This window comes from Mauremys reevesii, linkage group 9 (assembly GCF_016161935.1).
Source record: "Mauremys reevesii isolate NIE-2019 linkage group 9, ASM1616193v1, whole genome shotgun sequence".
NCBI classification, from domain to species: Eukaryota; Metazoa; Chordata; order Testudines; family Geoemydidae; genus Mauremys; species Mauremys reevesii.
Genome location: NC_052631.1, coordinates 101,303,064 through 101,316,309, shown reverse-complemented (window position 1 = coordinate 101,316,309; position 13,246 = coordinate 101,303,064). Strand labels below are relative to the sequence as shown.

General features: G+C 46.1%; 1 protein-coding gene across 3 annotated transcripts in view; it reads left to right on the top strand.

Moving 5' to 3' along the window:
* Nucleotides 1-7,051: 7,051 nt before the first annotated feature.
* PLS3 (plastin 3) overlaps nt 7,052-13,246 on the top strand; it is an 81,574-nt gene continuing 75,379 nt past the window's right edge. For 2 of the 3 annotated variants that reach the window (XM_039488595.1, XM_039488601.1), the window contains exon 1: nt 7,052-7,183. The gene's annotated coding sequence lies outside the window, so the exon portion shown is untranslated. Of the gene's footprint in view, nt 7,184-7,626; nt 7,786-13,246 lie in introns of those variants that run through there. The other variant, XM_039488600.1, reaches the window with a different exon arrangement.

Sequence of the window (13,246 nt, the reverse complement as noted above, 5' to 3'; positions counted from 1 at the left end):
CCCATAGAAATGGACACACACACATGTGAGCGTGTGTAATATTGGATATAAGCATATATTTATAAATATAAGGAAAGTTTATTTACAAAAAAGGTTATCTAAAAATCACCTTATTAGCTTTGAATTACAAGTTTGATACGTTTTATCTTGCTCTATGATTTTCCTGCCTTATGAAGTAACCAGTGGCTCCATGTTTATTAGCACTGGCACTCATCCAGGCTGTCTCCCCAGCTCCAGGCTTGCAAGAATGCCCTCTTCCACCCTGGGTGGATCCCAGAGGCTGAGGCAGGGCCGGCCCCAGGCACCAGCTAAGGAAGCAGGCAGGGCCGCCTGGGGGGTGGGACAAGTGGCGCAATTTGCCCCACAAGCCGCTCCGGGTTTTCGGCAGCAATTCGGCGGCGGGCCCTTCCCTCGCTCCGGGTCTTCGGTGGCAGGTCCTTCAGTGCAGCAAAAGACTCGGAGTGAGTGAAGGACCCACCGCTGAAGTGCTGCCGCAGCCTCGGAGTGCCACCCGGTGAGTACAAGTGCTGCAAGCGGCGGAAAAAAAGAAAAAGCCGTGATCGGCGGCACTTGGGCTGCTCTACCGCCGCCGCTTCATTCTTCGGCGACAATTCGGCGGCGGGTCCTTCCCTCTGAGAGGGACCCGCCACTGAATTGCCACCGAACACCCGGCCCTGCCCCAGGCCCCCTGAATCCTCTGGGCGGCCCTGGAAGCAGGTGCTTGGGGTGGCCAAAACAAAGGGGCGGCATGTCCGGGTCTTCATGGGGAATTAAGCGGTGGGTCCCTAGTCCCTCTCTTCCTCTTTGAGCTGCCGCCGAAGTGCCGCCGCCGCCGAAGAAATGAGGGAGTGAAGGACCCACCGCCAAACTGCCACCAAAGAATGGAGCGGCGCGACTGAGCTGCCACCAAAGTGCCACCGATCAGCTTGGGGTTTTTTTGGGGTTTTTTCGCCGCTTGGGGTGGCAGAAAACCTGGAGCCGGCCTTGGGCTGAGGGCTGGTTGGGAATTTGGAGTGCGGCTCCACCCCTGAAGCGGAGCAATGACGTGGTGCCAGCATTAATAAAGCGAAAGACGAAGTAAAGCAGGGGTTCTCAAACTGGGGGTCGGGACCCCTCAGGAGGTCACAAGGTTATTACATGGGGGGTTGCGAGCTGTCAGCCTCCACCCCAAACCCCACTTTGCCTCCAGCATTTATAATGGTGTTAAATATATTAAAAAGTGTTTTTAATTTATAAGGGGGAGGGGGGGTCTCACTCAGAGGCCTGCTGTGTGAAAGGGGTCACCAGTACAAAAGTTTGAGAACCACTGAAGTAAAGGGATGAGGAACGGGATAGAGAACGAAAGAAAAGATAAAGGCCAAAAGAAAGTAGGGACAAGGAGGAAATACAGAGAAAGGGAAAGAGAAACTCAGAGATTAGTCTGTGGCAAATACTCACACTTTGTCATGGATTCCAGGACAATAACCAGAACAAATTCCAGAACAATTACCACCAAATCCACTTAAAAAAAACAAAGTTTACTTTTAGGGCATAAAAATTCCAAAGCAATAAGAGAACTTGTCCTGCTATCTCTCTTCCCCACCCCCGTTCCTGCTTTCCATCACATACAGGATTAATCCTGTTCATTACCCCTAGCCAGCCTTGTTAGACCTCATTTCAGCTGGGCTGGGCTTGGGGAAGGCAGACTGGGGCTGAGAGAGGAACCGGAGGTTATCACATTCTGTGGCATTGGGCCGCTCTCTCACCAGGTCTTTGTAGGGGATAGGAAACACACTCGCCCAGTAGGATATTACCAGGAGATAACTGTCTGGTGTTAGCGATTTTGCTATAACCCTAGCCACGCCCACCCCCACCTTTGTAGCAGTGACCTACATATGTGTCCTGTGTACACTGTCCCAGTCCTGCTTGGCCAACCCCCTGGCTTCCCTCCTTCCCATCCCTCCTTAAGACTCATTTCGGGGCTGTTGCCCAGCTCTGTGCATGTGATCAGCCTGTCACACTAAGAGGCTAGAGGTGTAATTTCAATTCACAACAATAACCAAGTTACCGCATGTGAAATGTTAACTTGGCAGCAACCACTTCTGGCTGCGTGTTTGCACAGCTCCTAGCACGGAGGGGCCCTAGTGCGTGACAAGGATTCCAAGGTGCTCTTCACAAGCATAATGGGTAGTGACAATATTTCACCAGTTTGCAACTTGGTTTATCAATACAGAATGTGCCGGCCACTGCTTCCTGCCCCTTCACCACATGCTGCTCTCTAGAGCTGAGATTTCAGAGGCTTGTGCTTTGGAGGTAGCTGTTTGTCGGCTCCCCACGCTGGAAGAGGTGAGTGTGGATGCAAGTCACCGAAAGCAGAGATGGCCGGGCTTGGAGGGGATAATATGTCAGGGAAAACTCCCAAAGCTGCTTTGTCTCAGTGTAAATACTGATGTGGGACCCTGGGGCTAGAGAGGAGGAAAGTTCAGCCCGTCGATATGAGCTACAAATAAAGACTTCAGTCACCCACTCTCCTACATGGTGAATGCCCCAGAGGTCAGTGACTCCTCCAGAAGCTCTTCGTTTTAAAGTCTATCATGGTTCTGTGGTGCACACAGCTCTGCCTTGTTCCCTGTCCTTTTGGAACAACACTGTGACTCCTCTGCCGAATCCAGTCTCCAATGGGGGAAAACAAGAGCACAGTTTTAGAGAAATGACATTCTGACTGCAGAATCCAGAGCTTAATGATGTCAATAATGAGCTTATCTTACACAAACAGAATAAACAGAAGGCGCTGGTGATTTCACAATACAATTCCATTTTATTGACAAGTCCCATGACATGATCCACCACTTAGCATTCAGTAGAGCAAGTGAACATGCAGGGATTGAGCGGCAGCCCACTGTAATAACCATCCAACAGTCCAATGGACTGACCGTGCAAGCCTTACTTTCCTGAGTAATCCATCCTTACACCAGTGGGTAAGAGTTTTTCACCTGAGTCAGGCTTGCTAGAGCAGGTGCTTTTAGATCTCTCTGTCAGAAGTTGTTTGTAAGTAGGAAAGTGTCCAGAACTATTCAGGTAAATGTTTATAACAGGAGGTAAATCCTATTTGCTGCAGCATCAAAACATTACTCAGATTTTTCTGTGCTTTCTGCCGTTGAAAAAAAAAAAATCCCCACCAGTGCAGGCTCATTGATCTATGCAGCATGCCACTTTAATTGTCCTCTTTATCTGATAACCTTAATGCAGGGTTTTTTATTACTTTATTATTTAGCATTACAGCTCTTAGACAAACAATCTCCAGCGCTGGAAAAGTTGTGAATAATTACAGAAAGCAAAACGAAGTAGTAAAAAGCTGTTGCAAAGCACAGTAACAGGACCAATATCGCACCCTTTGAAGCCAGTGGGGGTTTTGCCACTGGCCTCAGTGAGTGCAAGAATGTTAGAAGCCCACTTCCACTTGATTTCTGAACACATACCCTTAGGATTCTTCTAATGTGCTCGGCAGCCTCTACCCGTTCCACAGACTGCACGGGTGAGACACAAGCCTTTGGTTACCCAGCCAGGCATCTTCCCTTTTCTCCTGAGCATCCTTTCCTCTCATCTGGGACCCTCTTGACCTTAAAGAAGCTAGCTTATACATTCCCATATCAGACAGACCTCACAAAGATATTTACACAGAGGCCACTCCAAGGTGGTTATCATGGTCTCTTATGACCTGTGCAGTGCCTGTTCCCTCATTTTAGTAAAATCCTATGTCTATAGTACTTTTATTTTAGTCCTGCCTCATGCAGGGGGCTGGACTCGATGACCTAGTAAGGTCTTTTCCGGTCCTACATTTCTAGGATGCTACGATGTTGCTGTTGATTTGGATTGTTAGGTTCCTGTTTTCTTGCACAACTCAAAAGGTGACAATACTGGTCTCCAGGCCCACCTTTGTATCTGATTGACAAAGGGCCATCTGCCCTTTGCCCTAACCTAATGACCATGCATTTACATGTTAATGGTCTCAGCTAGTGGTGTCCACCTGAAAACAATCTGATCTGCCATTAAAGAGACAAGGCTCACTGATTCCTTATAATGCCAACTTAACATATTTCACCCTGTTATTGACATCTTAAAGGCAATATGTCACACACCCCAACCAAAATGACATGATAAAAGCACAGACAAATAACTTAGACAAGAGAGAAGATGACAGGATTTTTATAGGGAGGCAAAGCAGATACAGAATATGTATTGCCAAACTGCCAGCCAAGAGGTTTATGTTTAAACAGGTATCATTAGAATCCATAACATTTACTTCTGTGAAATAGACAGTTACTACGTTAGCACTAATCTGAACATGGGAAAGCACGTTAAAGGCCAGCCCTGCTCCCACTGAAGTCAAAATGCCAACAGAAGTTTAATATGTCCACTTATATACATTCTAAACAAAGTGGGTTTAAACGAATACGTATTCCTAACATTTAAAATGTTTAACATACAACTACAGTGGATGACCCTGTTATTGCTGTGTTTTATCCAGGATGTTCTCTCACACCTGTTAATTCCAGGTCACTCTGCTGAAGAAGAAAATTAATGTAACGCTGCTGAAGCTCGAAGGCATAAAATGTGGCTTATTTCTTTTCCCGTTAAGCAGTTTACAAAGTCAGTAGTTTATATATCCACATTGTATTCCAAAGAAATATTTCACTCTCACTTAGTAAAAAGATCAGCTCAAATACCAGTAGCCTAGTGGCCTTTGTATCAGGGTTAGCCTTTGCTAAAATGTCCTCTCCCCTCACTCATACACTTTGGCTGCATAAATATAGACATCTTCACCCCTAGGATTTGCTCTGGATATTGTTAGATGATCTTGAAAATAGTTTGGTGGTCATTGGTGCATATGCCTGATGTCTCCTGCAGTGCATTGAAACTGAACATTTGTATTGACTTTTCACAACAGGCAGGGAAGATATTATATAGACTATTGTACTAAGAAATGCTGTAAACATATTGTACATAACCATCTAAAAATGTTCAGTGTTGTACTTGGAGAAGAAAGGAATTCATTGGCTGAATAAATGAGTCACACCAGGATGCATCTTAGCATTACACAGAGTATAGTACAGTAATTCCACTGGATATACCCTAAAGTGCTTTAAACTTCATATCATCATTGCAATCTGGATGCTGCCCAGCATTTGTAGATGAATTACTAGATTCACAAACTGTGGATTAACTTCTGTGGTGCCTGAGGTTATAGGAAAAAGGCCCAACAAACAGGCTACTGGTAGATGTACAATATGTCATATACTTCGACCTCTTATTCAGAAGACAAAGGGATGCCTGTTTCATGGTATGGGTTTTGACAAAGACATGGCAGAAACCTGTAGTCTGCATTTTCTGAATAGTCAGCATCTCAAAATCAAAATCTTTTATGTTGCTAATTACCCCATAATTTGACAAACAGGAATTTTTAAAATCAAATTTTTGTTAAAAACCCAACCAAGACTGATAACATGTGGGATTATGACTATCCTGTTAGTATTACAGTAAAGTGTGCTGTTAAAGGGAAACATTTGCCTACTCTCATCATTACAGAGTCAAAAATAGAGATGGAACATTAAATCATAACTGTATCACGTAAGATCTAATCAAATGACTATGCAAGATAATCAGATTTACAATGAGACATTCGACTACATAATATAAATAAAAAAGGCTACAGGAAGAGAATCTAATTCTTGTCATGAATCCTGCTCCTATTAATTAATATAGGGAGGAAACTCCCACTGTGAAGAGGATCAGTTCCATCAGGCAGGACCAGTGCATCAGCTTTTTATTTTGCAGCTTTGGCAAATTAAACTCAAAATGAAATTTTTTTCCCCTGACATTTTGACAGTACAAACAGTTTTGCTTTATCCAGTATTGATCAGAATGACAGTCTTTTCGTTAAATAATTCATATCCAAGCTCATAATTCTGGAGCTGGCAGGCAGAACATTTAATGATTTTAGACTTAGAAATGTGCATCTACATATTATGCCTTACATAACTAGATATTTAGTATAATGGATTTTATCGGGTACTGCTAGTTAAACACATTTCTACACCGTCTCAATTTTTAAATACAAAAGAATGATCTAATCTTGGTATACGTCTCCCTTTTTGAGTATCAGGGGGTAGCTGGGTTAGTCTGTAGCCACAAAAACAACAAGGAGTCCAGTGACACCTTAAAGACTAACAGATTTATTTGGGCATAAGCTTTTTTGGGTAAAAAACCCACTTCTTGAGATGCATGGAGTGAAAGTTACAGATGCAGGCAAATTTAACACCATTAATTTGGGCTTGAATAGGGACTGGGAGTGGCTGGCTCACTACAAAGGCAGCTTTGCCTCTCCTGGAATTGACACCTCCTCTACTATTGGGAGTGGACTACATCCCCCCTGGTTCGCCACTTGTAAGGTAACTCCCTTCTCTGCAGGGGTCAGTATAACAATGCCTGCCTCTGTCATTTTCACTCCCTGCATCTGAAGAAGTGGGGGTTTTTTACTCACGAAAGCTTATGCCCAATTAAACCTGTTAGTCTCTAAGGTGCCACCAGGCTCCTCTCCACTGTTATAATTTGGCAAGTAACTGTAGGGTTTCTATAAGTTTAATTTACTGATAATGGGAAAAAGTTAAACTACAAGAATGGGACATGCAGGCTGATTATAAAAGTCAAACGTATCTTGCTCCAGTGTTGCCGCAGAGCTGTTTTAATTTACTCTATTAATTAACACAGACCAGAAACCCCCGATTCTTTACAGAGGCCGAAAGCTCCGCGTGAGGCTGGAGCTGCGCAGGGGGCCGAGCTCGCCGGGCTGCGCCGAGCTGGGGGGCGAACCAGGGGCGCCACCCGGGGAGTGAGTTTCTCTCCAGGCGGCTTCTCACCTGCGCCTTTGCCATGTGTGCGCCCAAACCTGGGTGCCTGGCTCCCAGCCTGACCCGCTCCCGCCGCCCGCTGGAGGCCGGCTCGGGGGGAGCCGGGATCCCAGCCCCGGCCTGGGCAGGGAGGCTCCCGGCTGGCTCGGTCCCGCCCCGCCCCGAGTGACTCGGTGGCCCCGCCCGCGGCTGGCTTGACGCGCAGGCGGCCGGCCCAGCCCCCCCGCCGGCCGGCCGGAGGGAGCCAGCAGCGCGGTGCCTGGCGCTGGACGCGGGGCGGCCGGGGCGCACGGAGCGTGAGTGGCGGCCGGGGGCGCGGAAGCTGCGGGGGCGGGAGCTGCCCGGCTGGGGGAAGCTGGCGGCGGCCCCGGAGCCAGCCGGGTTGGGAGCCGGGAACCCGCCCTGGGACCGTGTCCCGCTGGCGTGGGGCGGCCCCGGGCCCCCCTGCACCGCCCCAGGGAGAGACGCGCCCTGGCCGGGGACCCTGGGGTGACTCCGCGCCGCCCTCGGGCCCTGGCCGGGAGCGAAGTCGCTAAAAACAAACCCGGCTGGGTGCGAAGTCCCGCCCCTGCCCGGAGCCCGGCGCTAGCGGAGCTCGGGTGGGAGACTGGTCCCTTCGCGTGTGCAAGTAGCGCCCTGCGGTGCCCGCCCGGCTGCGCCGCGCCTCGCCCGGCTCCGGAGGGGACGTGTCTTCTTGTCGCTGTCCCGTCCCCAAAGCTCGTAGCGAGCCGCGGTCTCTGGGCAGGGAGGAGCGGGGCGCGCTGCACCCTTCGCCTTGGGCTCCACCGGGGCAGCGCCTCTCACCGTGCCCGCCGGGCGCCGCCTCCGCCAGTCTGCGGCCGGGCGGTGCCTGCAGCAACAGCCTTCCCAGGGGGCCGGCGTGAAGCCCCGCTCTGAGGTGCGATCGCGCCCTAGGAAGCCATTCTGCAAATGGTCTGGGCTGGAAACCCTCAGGTTAAACCTGTGGAAAAATGGCCAGATCAGCCCCTCCCTGTGGGGAAAGGAGGCTGCTGCTGCTGTGAATTGCATGTCATAGTAGGAAACAGTGAATTCATTGCAGTTTTCCTTCTAACTTATTTATGCAGAGTAGTAGCCCAAAGGCAGACCAGTCACTGGGCCAGGGAAATGTTCTCGTCCAACAGACCTGGTTGGACTAAGGGGAAATAGTCAGGGGACTGTTTTGGTTTATTTTTGTACATCTCTAATTTGGGATCAGAAAGGAAGTGTGACCAGAGATCCACTGAACAATGATTGTGCACGTTGGTGGTTTGGTGTAGGGCAGAGCTGTGACCCAGCACCTCTTCCAGGAGGTGCTGGGTCACATTTCCTCCTCTTAAGAATTTGCAAGCATTTAGCTCTAGCAGTGAATGTCTAACCTGAGGTAGTATTGGATCTTGATGCACTTGATGTTTTAACTGAAATTTAACTCTTGTCTGGGGCGGAGATATGTGTGTGTGTGTGTGTGTGTGTGTGTGTGTTGGGGGGGTTATCGAAAGACAGGAGTGGGGGAGCTGTATTGAGACTTCCATATGTATGCAAAAAAACAAACAAAATAAGCAACCCCCCAATCTTGGTTTAATATTAACCATTCCCTCATGTAGGGAAGTAAATCTGCTTGCTTTATGGTACTTTCCTTACTTTATAGGGGACATCACTGATTTGATTTTTCTAAAGAGCTATTGTTATAGCTCTGAGAAAATGCCATTGAATTATAACCTCTGAGACTATTATTACATGTTACAAAATCCCAGTGGAATGTATGTGCACAACCAAAGCTATGCTTCCTGTTTTTGGTCTCTTCTGCAGATGGACTATAAAATGTAATAGATATCTCAGATGAAACATTTTCTAGAGAATTCAGATATATTGTTCAACCAGTAATACTTGTGAACTTTCAGATGAGTCTAGTTAAAGGTAATCCAAAAAGAAAACCTTCAGACTGACAGAATTACATTAATTAATTTTAAAGACGACAGCTGGAATGTGGATGTGGCTAGGACATAGCTTCAGAGATCAACATGTGTATACATACTGCAGATCTTAATGTATAGAAATTGTCAATATTTAAGAAGAGAGGCCTTGTTCAAAGGGGACCTGTTGGTAGGTCCGCAGTCTAGGACAATATTTCTTGGATGTTAATGGATAGGAGCATGATCATTTAAGTGTAATGTTCTGCAACTGTTTATTCATCCATGAGTGTTAATGTACAATTGTGTATATATGGTAGATCTCTGATTCCAGATCGACTGGAATGCTTCCAAACATGCTGTAATGGGCGGAATGACTTCTTCTTTAAAACAAATATGCTAGAAAGTAACTTACTAGGAGGATTACAGCACTGCTCTTATCACAGTTTGCTAATCTTACCAAGCATGATTTGTTTAAACAATTTGAGGATGTTGCCTGGTTGTAACCGAACTCGTCTGAAGGAGTTCTGCTTTTGTGGAAGATGGATTGCTTATTCTTTGTCTAGATTAAAAGATCACAGCAGTGATTATTTAATTCACTGCTCTATATTTAGCCTTGGATGGCTGTACTCAGATTCTCTTTGTTCTTTCATCAAAACTTATATGACAAGGTTCTCCTTTTTATAAAGAGTGAAATGACTAGAACAAAGTTTCTAGAAGTGTACACATTCTTCATTAGCTTTATGTTGCTTTACTGTCCTTGGTTTCAGAATGGGGTGGGGCACTGGGTCTGATGACAGCATCAAATAGCTAGCTGATGGGATGCTTGGACATCACACAAAAATCCAGAGGAACTCCCTTCCCCTGACGCTTTCCTTGCTAATTTCTGTGTTCCCAGTTTCACTTCAGAAATGTAAACTTGTTCTGGAATTCAGAATGTTTGTGGGGGTGACCGCCACCCTGTTAAATGGTTTTGCTTGCTGAGCTTACCTGTATAGGACCTTCTAGTGCAGTGGTTCTCAAACGTTTGTACTGCTGACCCCTTTCACATAGCAAGCCTCAGAGTGCGACCCCTTCTTATACATTAAAAACACTTTTTAAAATATATTTAATGCCATTATAAATGCTGGAGGCAAAGCGGGGTTTGAGGTGGAGGCTGACAGCTCATGATCCCCCATGTAATAACCTCACGATCCCCTGAGGGTTCCCGACCCCCAGTTTGAGAACCCCCATTCAAGTGGCTCTGTTGACCTGTGCTCTAAAGTAACAACTCCTTTGCTTTGCAGGAGTTGAGATACCGCAGTTCTAACTGTTAAAGATGGCTGCATTTCTGGTTTCTTCCCTCAACCCTATCCTCCCTGTCTGTCAATCCCTAAAGGATTAATTGAATGGAGTTATTGTTCATAGCAGCTGCCAGAGGTCCAGCAAATGGTAACACTGTTGCATACAGCTGTATAGATTAAACCTAATTTTAGAATGATTACTGGTGCCAGTAAAGCTGCACAGGTGCTTAGATGTTTGCAGAATCAGCACCTTAGTTACTTTTCTCCCTGATATTTGTGTGGATCTTAACATAATAGGGGAGAGAAACCTTTAACAAAACAAACAAACAACCCCCCCCCAAAAAAAACCCAAAAACAAAACAAGGCAAAAGAAGCACACATCGTCCCGAGTTTTCCTCAGTACAGTAGTGTCGCTTAAACAAAAAATAAAAAAATAAAATATTCATTATGGTCAAAACTCTTCCTGATTAGCGGCAATCATTGATCTGTTGACGTAAGCTAGCTTTTGTGGCTCTTAAACGCCAAGCACAATATTATTGATTTTTAAAATGCGCTAAAGAGAAATGTCTGTGTCTCTTGTCCCTTTCCCAAGACCATTTTCATGTGAACTGCCAGTGGCAAAGGAAATGATTGTATTACAACATTTGCCTGCTTGTGATGGATTGGGTTTCATAGAGCCCCCACAGCACTCTATAAAATAACAGCTGCAGTTTGCACTGCACCCCAGAGCAGAATGCTAGTTATGGGACTGAAATATGTGCCAACCAGCTATGCAAGCTGCTCAGTTGACAGGTATCGGTGAACATGAAATACTGCCAAATCCAGACATTAAAGTGTCTCTGGTGTTATGGTCAGAGACTGTCTAATTTCACATGCTAATACATGATTACCTCTCTGTACCCTCCAAAGTAGGACTACATTATAAAGTCTAGTTTACTTTGGCTGGAACTTAATTTTATCAAAGACTATTATAGTGAAGTAATGGAAAAGTGACAAAACAAAGTGTTTAAATTAGGGTCTTGTATCTTGGTTTAAACCCAAACTTAACTATAGTGTACATTGAGGTGTCTTATGACTTCAGTAATAAAAATCAGACCTTCTTTGGTGAGTTATGCTCATAATCAATGCCAGTTCTGTGACTGACAACCAGGATTATGTGATAGGTTAAACTTTTTTTCACTTAATTTTGTAACAATGAAGCTCTCTTCCCTCTAACAAAGGTCGGGAACAGCTGCTGTGTGATGTATGTGTTAGTACTTCTATGACTGACCACAGAGCAGTTAGTATATACCAACCTGTGTTCTAGGTAACTTTCCGATGGCTGTATTCATAAAAGATTCATTTGTAAAATAGTTTAATTAGCCTATAAAAGCAAAACACAACAGTTCTCCAGAAACTTCCAGATCTGCGAATGGCGGCTTTAGCCCACACCAGAGTTAAATGCTGTAGGTGAGATAAGTTTTTAAATCTGCCAAATAGTCTTATCAGAAATGCTGAGCAAAGGCTGTTCTTGAATATCCTTTGTTTCAAGTAGACTAGTGATGCAGCCTACTTGAAACAGAAGAGTAAGGGAAGCTATCTTATGTTAGGGCGACTCATGAGTTTCTAACTTCCCTTTGTGCTGTTTGTCTTTATTTAATGAATGACAGGTCATCTCTCCCACATGCCCATCCCAAATATTTAGACAGGCATCTGTTGTCAGTATCCTGATGCATCTGCTCTCATTGACATGTGAGAAGCTAGGCTGTTGTGTAAGCAGTGATGACTGTATTTGCATTTGTTGACTGGCTCACAAATGAGTTTTTTGTGTACAAATGCTTCTGTCAATATCTGGGAAAAGGGTGCCTGTATGTACACCTGTCAGGCTTGGTTAGCTGAGGGCAGATAGCCTGGTGTCAGGCCACTCTCAATTAACAGCTCAAAAACTTCAATGCAGAGGTGGGTTGCCTGGTGGTGATGTCTTGTGCTTTTCCAGGACATAGAGTTCAGCCACACGCAGATCTCTGAAAATGAAGAAGTACACGGGTAAGGTACATGCCACTCCTGCAGTGTCACCTGACCTCTGCCCCCTGGAGCTGGTGGTAGCCTTTGGGAATGTTTCAAGAAGGGGGGTGCCAAAAATAGACAAAGACATTTGTGCTCCGCTGGTTTGAATGCCAGCATTTATCTGCATGCACTCCAGCTGCCTTCACTGTTGCGTAGCTATATTGAATGGTGAAGGGATTAGTTGGAGCAGATTGGAAGAGATCTCGGTATGAAATGAGGCGCACGTGTACCTTGATGGCTCAAATATGCTGAGTTCTGTAAGTTGTCTGAGGTGCACAGGGTTGTCTTGTCATGGGGATTGTCAGCAGTCTGGTCACGCATGTAACTCTGGTCTCCAGGGCTTAGTGAGGGGTAAGTGAAGGTAACATAATGTCACAGAATGAACCCTCAAAGCAAGGGTGAAGACGTGTTAACACTTAGCATGTTGGGGGGTGGTGGTGGTTTGTGTGATTTGTGCAGAGTTTGAGAGTAGCCAGGGATAGGTAATGCCTGTTTGCTATGCCGGACCTGAACCGAATTTTGCCTTTACAGTGCTCGTGTGCCCTGTCCCCAGAGAGTTCGGTAGCATCTGGAAGAACAGAGTGCCAGTGTCGCTTTGGCACATTGGGGCATTGCTCAAAGAGGGCAGAGTTAAGGTTATATTGCAGGAGTGGTGTGTACCTTAGCACCTTGCTTCTGGGTTTTCAGAGATTTGAGTGTAGCTGAACTTGGCTTGTGCCCTTCCAGAACATCACCACTGAACAACCGTAATATTTTGTTGGTGAAGTTTTTGGGCAGTTAACTTGTGTTTTGGTTAAATAATTTCTCAGCACTCAGGTGGCCCAACAGCCCGGCTCTCCTGCTCCTTGGCAGTGATCGATTGGCACAGAAGACACTGGATGCCTATTAGCCCCTTGACTGCCATGCGTCTTCTTATTTCCCATCTCTCTGGCTCTCCAGAACATCCCACAGGTGGAGGACCTGGGCAGAGGGTGCAGGGATGGCTGCCAGTGGGGGGCATAGTTTGAAGCGGGGACAAATGGAGGAGGGGTCATGGGTGTGGGGAGAGGTTTGGGGGGCACAGCTCAACTCCTGGCATCCTGCATTGCACAGCTCTGACCCCTTTCTTTCCTCCCCCCATTTC